The 15,013-nt window shown below is 43.1% G+C and overlaps 1 protein-coding gene and 1 long non-coding RNA gene across 3 annotated transcripts in view; both read right to left on the bottom strand.

Annotated features, from left to right (window-relative positions):
* PITPNC1 (phosphatidylinositol transfer protein cytoplasmic 1) overlaps window positions 1-15,013 on the bottom strand; it is a 322,862-nt gene that overhangs the window by 212,939 nt on the left and 94,910 nt on the right. The window lies entirely within an intron of this gene.
* Window positions 10,788-12,931, bottom strand: LOC116525792. Its single transcript, XR_004257825.1, has 2 exons — window positions 11,460-12,931; window positions 10,788-11,370 (listed from the first exon to the last, which is right to left on the bottom strand). It is a non-coding gene; the product is annotated as an uncharacterized LOC116525792 (long non-coding RNA).

Below are 15,013 nucleotides of genomic sequence, written 5' to 3'. Positions count from 1 at the left end.
CCTGGGTTCAGGCAATTCTCCTGCCTCAGCCTCCTGAGTAGCTGGGATTACAGGCACGCACCACCATGCCCAGCTAATTTTTTTGTATTTTTAGTAGAGACGGGGTTTCACCATGTTGACCAGGATGGTCTCGATCTCTTGACCTCGTGATCCACCCGCCTCGGCCTCCCAAAGTGCTGGGATTACACAGAACTCATATTTTATGTTGTTAGTTTTTTTCTTCATGTAGCTATATCAGGATAAATTCCACAGTACTATTCTCTCTTTTTTTTTTAAGAGATGGGATCTCACTGTTTTTCATGCTGGAGTGCAGTGGCTCAATGATAGCTCACTACAGCCTCGAACTCCCAGGCCTAAGCGATTCTCCCACCTCAGCCTCCCAAGTAGCTGGGACTACAAGTGCACAGCACCATGTCTGGGCTCCTGAGACTCTTTAATGCAGAACATGCCACTCTGGGGACAAGACAGCCTGAAAGGCAAGAGAGGAGGCGGTTTCCTGGATGCTCCTAACTGCCTGCTCTCATCTCTCCAAATGCATAGACACTTTTCCATCAACCACATTCCTCATTATGTGTCTAGATTCAAAATGTCACCTCTCTGCCTCCCCCGACCACCCTCACATTTGTCTCATTCGCTTGTCCTTAGATAAAAAGGAGAAGGCCTCCTTGCTGATAACTATCACTCATGCTTTGTGATTTCTAGAAGGCTGGCTGTAGTCCATGGAATTCTGGAACCACAGAACATATGGACAGCAGTATCCCAGCTGTACCTTGTTACCATCTCAGATGAATGTCATCTTCTCATTACAATTTGTGGACAGATAAGAGCTTAGCAAAACTACATAGAGACTTGCCACAGGAGGAAGAAGAAGGGTATTTTTCTTTTTCTTTTTTTTTTTTTTTTTTTTTTTTTTTTTTTGAGACGGAGTCTTGCCCTGTCACCCAGGCTGGAGTGCAATGGCGCAATCTTGGCTCACTGCAGCCAAGAACCCTCCCGGGTTCAAGCAATTCTCCTGCCTCAGCCTCCTGAGTAGCTGGGACTACAGGCACATGCCACTAAGCCTGGCTAATTTTTTATAATTTTAGTAGAGATGGGGTTTCACCATGTTGGCCAGAATGGGGTCTCACCATGTTGGCCAGAATGGGGTCTTGATCTTCTTACCTCGTGATCCACCTGCCTCGGCCTCCCAAAGTGCTGGGATTACAGGCCTGAGTCACCGCTCCCGGCCGAAAAGGGGTATTTTTCTACATTACTCATTCAAGGCAGGGTACGCATCACATGTAATAGAATAGCCTATTCCTTTCTTTGCCCACAGCGAGATTTCAACTGATTAAAACACCACCATCAATATATATTGACTGTTCATTATGTACATATATAGCCCAAGACTAAGATAATATACTCTATTTCAAAGCACTGCCAAAACTCTGAGAACATTCTTTGGCACATTTAAACAGCAGAATGACCATAAATTATGTAAAGGGAGAATTTTCTAAGTAGATGTCAGAAAAAAATAAAATAAAAACTTCTAGCAGAAGAATTTAGTACCTGAGAACTCTCATGCTAAAGTTTCAGTTTAATCAATTGCAACTTTTGATATTTTATTTAATGCATCTAAGGAGCATCACCAAAAGAATTTTAATATTATTGCTTCTAAATTCAATTAAAATGCTTATATTTTTATGTTAGAGTAACATTTGCAGGGCCATTCTTTAATACACAAGTTATTAAATCCCACCATCCCTTAATCCACACTGCAGACTCATCTAATACATGTAAGCCATCCCAGAAGCCATTCTTCTTCAGCTGTGGCTCATACACTATGATAGCTTTTGCTTTTTTTTTTTAACCTAAGAAGTCATTTTTTTCCTCTTGACATCTTAAGAGTCATCTTTAATAATGTTTTTCTGTAGCTCCAATGTCCCTCAATCCCTGACGTTACAGTCTAAATTGGCAGGTGAGTCCTTCTTCCATACAAATATAACTAATTGGCCCGGTGCTGTGGCTCATACTGGTAATCTTAGCACTTTGGGAGACCAAGTTGGGTAGATAGAGGCCAGCTTGGCCAACATGGTGAGACCCTGTCTCTACTAAAAATATAAGAATTAGCCCGGTATGGTGGTGAGTGCCTGTAATCCCAGCTACTCAGGAGGCTTAGGCAGGAGGATCACTTGAACCTGGGAGGTAGAGGTTGCAGTGAGCTGAGATTGCACCACCACACTCCAGCCTGGGTGACAGAGCAAGACTCCATCTCATAAAAAGAAAAAAAAAAAAAAAAAAAGGAAAGAAAAAGAAAAAGAAATACCTAACTAATGATGATGATGACTCTCAGGAGGTACATGATACAATTCTAGCTCTTGGCCTAGCAGATACCCTGGTACAAAATCCACAAATCCAGAATGAAAATGTAAGCATCTATGCTTTCCAGCATGCTCCTAGCTTTTCCCACTGCGCTTGTGGTAAATGTTCCCAGCGGCATTACCACCAGGAACCTGACATGCGCATTGTATATGAAGACAGTATAGCCAAGTGGTTAAGAGTGAGGACCCTGTGGCTATACTGCCCAGGTTCAAGTCCTGGTTCTACCACTCCTTACCAACCTCAGGGAAGTCACTTGGCCTTTCTGAGTTTTCCAGATCCCTATTCGTAAGATGGAAATTCTAGTCATAACTAACTTTCTTGGCACAATGATCAAGAGTCAAAATAAACCAATATTTAAGGATGGTTTTGGAAGTTTTTCATTTTGTTTTGAGATGAAGTCTTGTTCTGTTGCCCAGGCTAGAGTGCAGTGGTCTCCACCTCCCAGGTTCCGGCGATTCCCCTACCTCAGCCTCCTAAGTAGCTGGGATTACCGGCACATACCACCAGGCCCAGCTGGTTTTTATAGTTTTGGTAGAGTCTGGGTTTTGCCATGTTGGCCAGGCTGGTCTCAAACTCCTAACCTCAAGTGATCTGCCTGCCTTGGCCTCCCAAAGTGCTGAGATTACAGGCTTGAGCCACCATGCCCAGCTGTAAGTTTTCATGAAAATCTTTACTCTGATTTCTTAGGGGACTGGATAAATATTTTCACGAGTTCATACCAAGTGGCAAAGTTAAAAGCCAGCAAGTTCTAAGTTAGGGCTCCACTGCCTTCAATATTTATCAGAACACGGTCAGATGTAAATTAACAATGACAGAAGCCCTGAGAGAATTATACAAGCTGATGTGGTGACTGAACTAGAGATGAATGATTTGATGTGAAGTCAAGATGGTTCCAATTTAGAATAACAAAACTTTTCAACAGAGGCTTATGATTTTAATCTGGAAAAAGTTGGCTATAAGTGATCTCATGCTTCACAGAAATCTAATTAAGCAAAGTTAGAGAGTAGGGATGAACAACAACTCTCTGAGCTGGGACTTATGCACATCTCACAGGCAAGAAAATGGAATGAAGAGAAGGGTTAGCAAGGGTGAAGAGGGGACGGTTACCGCATGGCAACAACAGTGCTTGGCTGCGTTATGAAACGTCCTCCTCTTCAGGCATAAACGAGGCTGTATTTTGAAAATTAAGAACTATATGTTTGGCCGGGCGCGGTGGCTCAAGCCTGTAATCCCAGCACTTTGGGAGGCCGAGGCAGGTGGATCACAAGGTCAGGAGATCGAGACCATCCTGGTCAACATGGTGAAACCCCGTCTCTACTAAAAATACAAAAAATTAGCTGGGCATGGTGGTGCATGCCTGTAATCCCAGCTACTCAGGAAGCTGAGGCAGGAGAATTGCCTGAACCCAGGAGGCGGAGGTTGCAGTGAGCCGAGATCGTGCCATTGCACTCCAGCCTGGGTAACATGAGTGAAACTCCGTCTCAAAAAAAAAAAAAAAAAAAAAAGAAAAGAAAAGAACTATATGTTTTTCAGGTAGAAAGACTAAAATGTGGAATACCAAGTCCCCCAGGGCTTGAAGGCTACCAATCCAAGTTACTGGTACTTCAGTAAAAACTTCCTACCCTCGCCGGACACAGTGGCTCACGCCTGCAATCCCAGCACTTTGGAAGGCCGAGGCAGGCAGATCACCTGAGGTCGGGAGTTCAAGACCAGCCTGGCCAACATGGAGAAACCCCATCTCTACTAAAAACACAAAATTAGCCAGGCATGGTGGTGCATGCCTGTAATCCCAGCTAGCTACTCGGGAGGCTGAGGCAGGAGAATCGCTTGAACCTGGGAGGCGGAGGTTGTGGTGAGCTGAGATCGTGCCATTGCACTCCAGCCCCTCAGCAACAAAAGCAAAACTCCGTCTCAAGAAAAAAAAAAAAAAAAAAAAAAAAGAAAAAAGAAACTTCTCACACTGCTCTCAGATAGGTGGGTTAATGATAGATGGGCAGATGGATTTACAGTCTTTGAAATCAATAAACCTATAGGTCATCAAACATTTTCCAAAACACTGCAACAATTAAACCAGAATCATGCCCCAGAGTGGCAATGCATCTTAATGTTGATCAAAGAAAGGTAAGAAATGTATTCTAAAAGATGGTATTGCTTTTCAGCTCTTTACAATAAGCAGGAAATACTTTATTTTTGTTGTCACAGTGAAAATCTAACTCTCATTACTCTGAGGCAAAGTAAAACAACAAAAACAAGTTTAATATTCTCTATCCAGAGAGGTTTTGGCTGTGAAACTTCCTTATAAAATTGGCTGCAAGCTCGCATTCTGCCCCCAATGAGTTTCTTATTAATATCAACCAAGAAATAACCCTCATCATCTCTGCAGCTGTTCTGCAAACAAAGCATCCAGAAAGGACCTGGGGTCTAAAGATGGCTCTGTCACTCCCACTTCATCCCAGGGTAAATTCATCACTCCTGCAGATCAGGAGCTGTCAAAGGAATTTCTACCAGAGGTTCCCTTTGACGGCAGGAAGCAAGGTGGGTGACTACCAGTGGCATAATACAGAGAGACCTACGGTGGTTCAGGACAGCAGTCCAGAGGACTGAGTCAGACCCATGGCTCTTAGTTTTGTCACAAATGAGCTAGGTGACCCCAGCAACTAGCTTGACCTCTTTGCATTGCAGTTCCCCTCATCTGTCAAAGCAGGCAACTGGATCACCCAATTTTTAAAGTCCTTCCCAGCTGCTGAAATTGTTATTTCTAGAATAAGCACAATTTGCAAAACAGCAATTTTCAAATCTGGGCCTTATTTACAATAATTCTTGCCTTATGGGGCTTCCAAAACCAAATTTTCCCGAAAAGATCACCAAAGCACCAAGTGGTTCCTACTGCCTCCCTTCAAACGTTTTGTTGCATCTCACGGAATAGCAGGGAAATACCAAATGTGGATTCCACCATGTTTTAAGGGACTATATTCAGGATAGGTTAAAGAAGAACTAAAATCTACCATTTGAGAAGCTTTGTGCATAAAACAGTGTATTTTTGAGTTCTACTAGCCTGACTTCCACAGAGTTGAATAATCTGATTGGAGGCAAAAGATTTGCAAAATTTGATCTTATTGAGACGGAGGTAATGTATTATATGATTACCATTAATCTATTAAAGAGAGAAATTTCTATCCAAGGGAGGTGAAAGCAATCCTGCTCTTTCCTTTGCCTTCCAAATAAGCCTAGAAATACCCTACTCAAGATAACCATCTAAAAAATCTTTAAAACCATATTTTTAAATTTTTAAAGATAATTTTTACATCATCAAGAGTTTCAAGTTGTAGCTTTTCCAAGATAGTTTATGTTAAAGATCATATGTATTTCACAAAGAATTACAATCGATGGTAGCTAACGGAAGATCAATTAGAGCCCTAAACTATTGTTAGGTCGGTCACTAGGAAAATATGATTCAGTTCCTCTGTGTTATAAAGGGAGGTCATGCTACCCTAAAATGTCACAAAACACAAATAGTTTTACTGCTTCCAAAAGTACAAGTAATCCTGGTAGCTCAATGAAGCAGAATTGCAAGCTTTTCAATTCACCTAAGCCTTATTCCATGGCCCTAGCCAATCTTCTCCTACGCACTTATCCGAGCACTCTCTGGCCTTTTGCATATACTACTTGGAATTGTTATTGGTCAGTTTCTCAATCAGACTGTAAATCCCTGGAAGGCAGTGTCCAAATTTTATACCTTTTTTTTTTTTTTTTTTTAACTTCTTCAAATTGCTTCAGAGTATACCTCTTCTGCATGATTAATTCTAAAAGGAAATGCCCTCTGAAGACATCCAGTCAAAACTCAACTTCCTTTTTAAATTTTTATTTTTATTACACAGGTAATAAATTTAGCAGCAGCCGGGCATGGTGGCTCATGCCTGTAATCCCACTTTGGGAGGCCGACGTGGGAGGATCATTTGAGCCCAGGAGTTTGAGACCAGCCTGGGCAACAAAGCAAGACCTCATCTCTAAAAAATATTTAAAACGGAGAGAGATCCAAGTTGGCTGATCACTAGCAGCTCGGGATTGCAGCTCCCACTGAAAGCGCAGAGAACGAGAGGACGCCACACTTTCAGATCAATTTTTGTTGCTCACGCACCAGAAGACTTCCAGCGGAGTGGCCCCACAGGTCACCAGCGCGACTCTTGTGGCCGGCGAGGCGGTTTTGCCGCTGCCTTGGAGCGGCGGTTCTCGGTGCAGAGTCAGAAAAACACCATCAATCTTAACGCTGCTGTTTTGGCCGGTGCAGTGGGTTGCTCACATTTTAGCGCTGGGAATCAACAGATTGGACGTCCATTCAGAAACCCAACTATAAAGATGGTAATTATAAAGACCACAGATAGATAAATTTATAACGAAGGGAAGAAACCAGCCTAAAAAGGCTGAGAATACCCAAAATCAGAACGCCTCTCCCTCTACAGGGGATCACAGTTCCTCATCAGCAACAGAACAAGGCCTGATGGAGAAAGACTGTGTTCCATTAGCAGAAGCAGGCTTCAAAAGGTGGGTGATAAGAAACTTCTGGGAATTAAAAGAACTTGTTCTAACCCAATGCAAAGAAACTAAGAACTTTGAAGAAAGGTTTGACGAAATGTTAACAATAACACACAATTTAGAGAGGAATATAAGTGAATTAATGAAATTGAAAAACACAACACGAGAACTTCGCGAACTATGCACAAGTTTTAACAGCCGAATTGATCAAGCAGAAGAAAAGATATCAGAGGTCGAAGACCAACTTCATGAAATAAAACAAAAAGACAAGATTAGAGAAAAAAGGATAAAAAAGAACGAGCAAAGTCTCCAAGAAATATGGGACTATATGAAAAGACCTAATCTACGCTTGATAGGTGTACCTGAATGTGACGAAGAGAATCAATCCAAGCTGGAAGATACGCTTCAGGATATTATGCAGGAAAACTTTCCCAACCTAGCAAGGCAGGACAATATTCAACTCCAGGTAATACAGAAAACACCACAAAGATATTCCTCAAGAAGAACAACCTCAAGGCACATAATCGCCAGATTCACCAGGGTTGAAATGAAAGAGAAAATACTGAGGGCAGCCAGAGAGAAAGGTCAGGTTACCCATAAAGGGAAGCCTATCAGACTCACAACAGATCTCTCAGCAGAAATCCTACAAGACAGAAAAGAGTGGGGGCCAATATTTAACATCCTTAAAGAAAAGAACTTTCAACCCAGAATTTTACATCCAGCCAAACTAAGCTTCATAAGCGAAGGAAAAATAAAATCTTTTGTGAACAAGCAAGCACTCAGAGATTTCATCACCACCAGGCCTGCTTTACAAGAGCTTCTGAAAGAACCACTACAAATAGAAAGGAACAACCAGTATCAGCCTTTCTAAAAAATACCAAAAAATAAAGAACATCAACATAATTAAGAACTTGCATCAATTAATGGGCAAAACAGCCAGCTAACATTAAATGGCAGTATCAAACTCACATATATTGTTATTAATTCTAAATTTAAATCGACTAAATCCCCCAATCCAAAGACACAGACAGGCAAAAAAAGCCAAGACCCATTGGTATGCTACATCCAGATCCATCTCACATGCAAGGATACACAAAGATTCAAAACAAAGGGATGGGGAAAAATTTACCAACCAAATGGAGAGCAAAAATAAATAAATAAATAGAAAGCAGGAGTTGCAATTTTTGCTGATAAAATAGACGTTAAAGCAACAAAGATCAAAAGAAGCAAAGAAGGATATTACATAATGATAAAAGGATCAATGTAACAAGAAGAGCTAAAGATCCTAGATATATACGCACCCAATACAGGAATACCCAGATATATAAGACTTATAAAGAGACTTAGACTCCCACACAATAATAGTGGGAGACTTCAACATCAATATTAGACAGATCAATGAGACAGAAAGTTAACATCGATATCCAGAACTTGAACTCAAATCCGGAATAAGTAGACTTAATTAACATTTATAGAACTCTCCACTTTAAATACACAAAATATACACTCTTATCAGTACCATATCACACCTATTTATAGGTTTAAATGAAATATTGGTTGGCTACTTGTTAATTATTTTCTTCTCTCATTTTTTTTTTTAATGTCTCTATTATTAAACACAATTAAGGCATACCCATTTTTAGACTGCATTCTACACCGGGCAATAAAGCAACACCCCTGTTCTCTCTCCCTCTTCCTCTTCCTCTTTCTTCCTCTCCTTCATTCTTTTTTAATTCTTTCTCTTTCTTTCTCTCTTAAAAAAAAAATATTTAAAACTAACTAAATAAATTTAGCAGAGACTGAAAGTTGTCCCAACAAAATTCTTTTTCTCCTTTCTCCATAGCATAGCAGTATTGCTGGTCATATAAATGCCTCTAAGGACTTTGTTCCCAGCCTGCCTTGCAGCTGGCAGTGTGGTATAGCCACGTGCCTATGTCCCTGCTAAGGGCTGGCCACTTTCGGACCAGGGCCTTTAGACAGTGAGTCGTGCCTCTTCCATACCCATGTTTCCTTCCCATGACAGCACCCAGACTTGGCTATTTAGAAGATAGCAAGGCAGGCCTGGTCTCACTCTGTCGCCCAGGCTGGAGGTGCAGTGGTGTGATCAGCTCCCTGCAACCTCCACCTCTTGGGTTAAGCAATTCTCCCGCCTCAGCCTGCCGAGTAGCTGGGATTACAAGCATGCACCACTGCACCCGGCTAATTTTTGTATTTTTTGTAGATGGGGTTTTGCCATGTTGGCCAGGCTGGTCTCGAACTCCTGATGTCAGATGATCCACCTATCTCAGCCTCTCAAAGTGTTGGGATTACAGGTGTGAGACATCATATCCGGCCGAAGATTTATTTCTTTAAGTCACAATATTGTTGGATCTCTTGTTATAGCACCTTAGCCTTCTACCCATTTGTCCCTTGTTCCACGAAGAGGTATGGCATTCTTTCAATTTTATTTTTATTTTTACTTTTATGTTTTTTTCAGACGGAGTTTTGCTCTTGTTGCCCAGGCTGGAGTGCAATGGCGCAATTTCAGCTCACCGCAACCTCCGCCTCCCGGGTTCAAGCAATTCTCCTGCCTCAGTCTCCCGAGTAGCTAAGATTATGGGCATGCACCACCACACCCAGCTAATTTTGTATTTTTAGTAGAGACGGGGTTTCTCCATGTTGGACAGGCTGGTCTCGAACTCCTGACATCAGGTGATCTGCCCGTCTCGGCCTCTCAAAGCACTGGGATTACAGGCGTGAACCACTACGCCTGGCCAGAGATATGGCATTCTATGAGAAAGTCATATTAACAAGATTCATAACATAAGCATATTACAGTGGAAATTATGGGAAAATATGTGAAACAGAGGGAAAGTCATGCTGGATCCTACTACCCCGAAATAACCACTATTAATATTTTGGGGTAGTTCCTTCTAGTCATTTCCCTTTGTAAAAACACACATACACATATTTTCCTACAGAAACAGGCCATATCAGTGTAGAGACTCTCTCACTTAATATCTTTTATTTAATATGTTGATATTGTTGATATTTTTCCAGCTCAAAAATACATATATATCACTGCAGTGGCAATATAATATTCCACTGCTTGGATCTACCAGAATTTATTGAGCCAGTTTTTCATTGTTGAATGTCTGAGTTATCTCCTTGCAAAACTTCTGTCATCAACAGCCCTGCAGAGAACATTCTTGTACATAAACCTTTTCATATCTGTCAAATTATTTTTCTTCTAGGTCTCTATTCTTAACATATCCTTGCAAACAAAGATGTTCCCTCTTTCTGGGCACCTGCATTAAGTCATTCTGTCTGAGAGATATTTACAAGGCTACATTCATTAATTGTATTTTTGGATGAATTCCCATTCATGTTTCATCATCCTGAGACAACCTGGAAACCAAATAAGGTTCCAGCTCTCTAAGTCAGCAGCAGGATGGGTCAATGACTCCGTAAGCAGTGGCATCAGGCAGACCCCCACTTAGACAATGCCGTCCTGGTTAACATGCACAAAAGGGGAAGCAGCAGTGAAACTTGTTGCCTGCTGACAAACCTTGCTGTACATCTGTGTTGCCAATTACTTGTTCAACAAACCTGTTACTTTTTTAGAAATAATAAATAATTCGGGGAAAGTCACTTTGAATCCTCTGACATCTGTTGCTTGTACGACTCTGAATTACTCATCAGTGAGCATAAACAGTATTAATTAAAGAAAAGTACTGAGGCAGACCATTGAAATAGGAATGAACATTGCAGAAGAAAATGCCTTTACTCAGAGGACATTTCACATGTCATTGACAAATATCTCAAAGAACACGCCAATCCTGGGAACCTAAAGGAAGCATACGTTTGGAAATCAGACAGCAGGATATCATGATGAGCCTTATCTTTATGTTTCCAATTTTATTTTTTTCTTCCCTTCAGAAAAAAAAAAAAAAATCACAATCTTTGATTTGGTCTGTTTCAAGCATTCTACCCATTTGTCCTTTGTTCCAAGAAGCCGTATGGCATTCTATGAGAAAGAAAGTCTTATTGAGATTCAAAAGAATCACATGAGTAAGTGTCGGGAATCAAGTCATCAAGTGCTCATTTGTAAACTGAGATTTAGACATATTAATGGCAGGCTCCCGCCCAAATTAAGGATAGCTCAATCTAGCTAATGATTTATTTCCATGACAACTTTGGCACTTCCTTGTGACAAAGCTCTGTCTCCTGGTAAAGAGGAAAAGGGAAAAACCTGCCTGACTGCCTGTTCCACATGGGCTGCCTTTGGCTAATCATTCAATTCTCCCCCTTGCCTGTCTATCCGCTACTGGACATGCGGGTGATAGGGGGCAAGTGTGAATGGCAGGGCAGTATGTTAAAGAGTTAACAAAGCATGGTTGGTAAACAAAGGCCTCAAAGAACCAGGGAGTTGGTGGCTCATACCTGTCTGCTCAGGTACCAGAAAACATGGACCTCTTAGGATAGACCTCTGAAAATCTCCTGATCCAAACCACCCACAATATTTCATCAGATAGCTGCTGATGAAATATTGGGGGTGGTTTGGATCAGGAGATTTTCAGAGAAACCTATTTCTTTGTGAGGCTCTGGTGAATTGCTCAGTAACGATTGCTGGACACCGAGGTAACCCGGCCTGCCCTCTCCACTCTGTGCGGGTACCAACTGCTGAGGTTGCTGTGGGCAACAGAGGAGAACAGAGGCCGGAGAGGGAAGAAATATATATACATAATTTACAAAAACAAGATTGAAGAAAGTCACAGGCCCAGTTTGGGGTTCTTTCAAAACCTCTGAATTCAGAGCATTGCCAAGGTCTTCTTGTTAGTGGCAACTAATGAATGGCTTCTGTGCATATAATTAGCATTCCCGTCCCCCAGGTCAGATCCTCAGAGACCTCCCAATGCTTGCAGAAAAAGAGAGCCACAGAGACCCTTTTCTCAGTGACATCCTTTCAAGGGATTTCACCAATGGGGACAAGCCTCCCTTGTTTCTTCAAAGTTTGGTTTGTGGTTGTTTTTCTTTGGGGGAGGAAGGTTGGAAGAGATACAGGAGGTGGCAGAGGGGAGCCTGGAAAAGAGGAGAAATAAATGGGGAACCAGCTCTGCCCGTCTCAGAATGGTCCTTCATCAAAGGGGGTTTGTTGTTGAAAACAGCAGAGAAGGGATGGAGAAGCAGCCAAGCTCTCGGTTTCCCTAAAAGAGGTTGAACAGGGACTGCTGTGTCTCTTTTAGGCGCTACCGAAAATGAAAGTACAGATTTAGACAAGATCAGACTGGCTCTCACATAGCACTGGATTTTAAGAAATGAACTAAAAAAGATCTCTTTTCAAAAGACACCAGCCTTTCCTGGTGAAGAGCATTGCCTATATAGGAGCTCCTCAACCAAAACTCAAGTCCAGCCGGAATGAAGCCTGTTTCTAACACCAAAGGCTGCCCAGAGGCCTACGCAGCCTTCATTTCATTCCAATATTCCAAACCCAGCATTTACCAAGTACCCTCTATTTCGGAAAGGAAAAAAGAGGAAAAGTCACTGCCTCCCAGTTTTTCAATACAGGCAGAGTCTCTGAGCTAGAGGTAGTGTGACAGAATCTTAGGGGTCGAACCAAAGAAGTTGAACCTCTCATCCTCCGGGAAGCCAGCAGTGACATGCCGTCACTCTCAACAGGAAGGACCCGGACACAGCCCACAGTCCTGGTTTGGTGACTACACTATGACACAGCCAGAGATTGGGGGCTGTAGAGCACTCAGCTGGCCGTGAGCAAGACTTTTTTTGGGGGGTGGGAGTGGTTCTGGATTCTCTCATGGCTTCAACCCGAGAGGCACATGGGACCCTCGGGGTAGAGGGAAGCTCAGTGCTGTCGATGGAGGCCACCCAAACCAGGCCTTGAGTGCTGTCCGAATGGTAAAAATCAAACAGGCCGAGTGAGGTGGCTCATGCCTGTAATCTGTAATCCCAGTACTTTGGGGGGCCGAGGTGGAAGGATCGCTTGAGCCCAGGAGTTCAATACCAACCTGGGCAGCATAGCAAGACCTTGTCTCTACTCAAAAATTGAAAAAATGAGCTGGGAGTGTTGGCACACACCTGTAGTCTCAGGTACTTGGGAGGCTAAGGCAGGAGGGTCCCTTGAGCCCAGGAGGTAGAGGCTGCAGTGAGCTGTGATCGTGCTACTACACTCCAGCCTGGGTGACAGACACCCTGTCTCTTAAATAAGACATCCTGCACAGAGACACCAATGGATAGAATGGTCCAACCTTGAAGGCAACATCCAGAGTTTCCAAACTTTATCATGCACGGGAATCATCTGAGAACCTCGTTGCAGTGCAGGTTCTGATTCTGAGGGGGTGGGTGGGGCCTGAGATTCTGCATTTCTAACAAGCTCCCAGGAGACACTGATGCCCCCTGGTCCATGGACCACAGCTGGAGCAGCAGCACTTCAACCCCAGACAGCAGGTTAGTATCACAGCCCAGCACCCAGCCCTAGCCCAGCCCCATTAAATCCATGTATCTGGCCAGGTGCAGTGGCTCACACCTGTCATCCCTCCACTTTGGGACGTGGAGGTGGGAGGATTGCTTGAGCCCAGGAGTTCAAGACCAGCCTGGGCAACCTAGTGAGACCCATCTCTTAAAGTAAATAAATACAAATTAGATAAATAAATAAAAATAAATAAATCTGTATATCTGACAGTGAGGTCAACCACTAAGATTTTTTGTTTCCCAGGTGATTCTTATGTGCATCCAGAGTTGAGAACCCACTGGCTGAACTAATTCCAGCTCTCGATATCAAACAGACATACAGACCTAAGAAATTCAGTCTCTACGCCAGGCGTGGTGGCTCACACTTACAATCCCAGCAATTTGAAAGGCCGAGGCGGGTGGATTACCTAAGGTCAGGAGTTCGAGACCCCTCCTCCCCGGCCAACATGGAGAATCCTTAGCTCTACTAAAAATACAAAAACTAGCCAGGTGTGGTGGCACATGCCTGTAATCCTAGCTGCTCAGGAGGCTGAGGCAGGAGAATTGCTTGAACCCAGGGTGTGGAGGCTGCAGTGAGTTGAGATTGCACCACTGCCCTCCAGCCTAGGCCACAAATTTATAGTCTTCGAAAGCACTTTGAAAGAGGATAGAATATAACAGTTATTTGCATGATATTGTCTTAGTGTCTTTGATTTGACTTAAGAGTTAATACTGTCTCTTGTTATCAAATTCCATAAACAAGGACTGCATGCTAACTCTATGGGACACACTGGGTTTTTTTTTTTTTTTTAGTTCGGAGACCGCTCTGTTGCTGTGAACTCCCCATGGCCCAATTCCTTAACTGACAATCAACTGAGAAATATATTGGAGGTCCCAGTGGCATCCAGTCAGAACCTTGAAAAATCCTCCTCCAATTATTTCAGCTATGGGCTCCTGGCACCGTCTGATTCCTGATGCAGAATCTACAAAGCAAACGCTCATTCCCTCCCCTTCCGGTCCTCCCTAATCCTGCCAGTCCTACACTCCCAGGTGGTAACAAGGTTCTCTGCTGCCAACTTTCAACTTTCTGTGCAATAAACAAACCTCCCTCTCAGCAAAGGGCATCAGTTCTGCCAGCCACCAACAGATGGCATCAGCGGCCGTACAAGGTCGTCGCAGCCTCTGCCTTGGCCTTGTTCCTTCATCTGTCATGTTTGCTATGTTTAAAATGGCAATGTCTTGTTAAAAACGCATGGAAGGTGAAAGAAAATGAGGTCCCAGTGCAGGCATCTTTGGACAGTCAAATGGGAGTTGTAAAGGAGTAAGACTCCCCAACACCCCAGGCTGTTTCATGAAACTTTACCAACCACCAAGGTTGTACCCAGCTCAGCAGGCGTCACGTTGGATTTAGAACACATAGGCTTTCAGAAACTAACCTATGAGAAGAGCTGCTGTGTCCCCAAATGTCGTAACAACTAAGTTGCTTCCCACAGCCCACACGGAAACCACACAGAAAGCAAAACAGCCCTCTACCGAGAGGAAGGCTAGAACCACAGCAACCCCATTCAGAACCAACGACCCTCTGCAAACCAGAGCTCCTTTTCCTCTTGATTCATCTGGCTGTGTGCTAAAGGGACCATCCGTCATTCCCAAGAAAACAGGGTTCTCCCTC

Source organism: Sapajus apella, unplaced genomic scaffold (assembly GCF_009761245.1).
Source record: "Sapajus apella isolate SASKATOON/1434 unplaced genomic scaffold, GSC_monkey_1.0 scaffold48, whole genome shotgun sequence".
NCBI lineage: Eukaryota > Metazoa > Chordata > Mammalia > Primates > Cebidae > Sapajus > Sapajus apella.
Note: the sequence above shows the minus strand (reverse complement) of the source record. Positions and strands in the feature narration are given on the sequence as shown.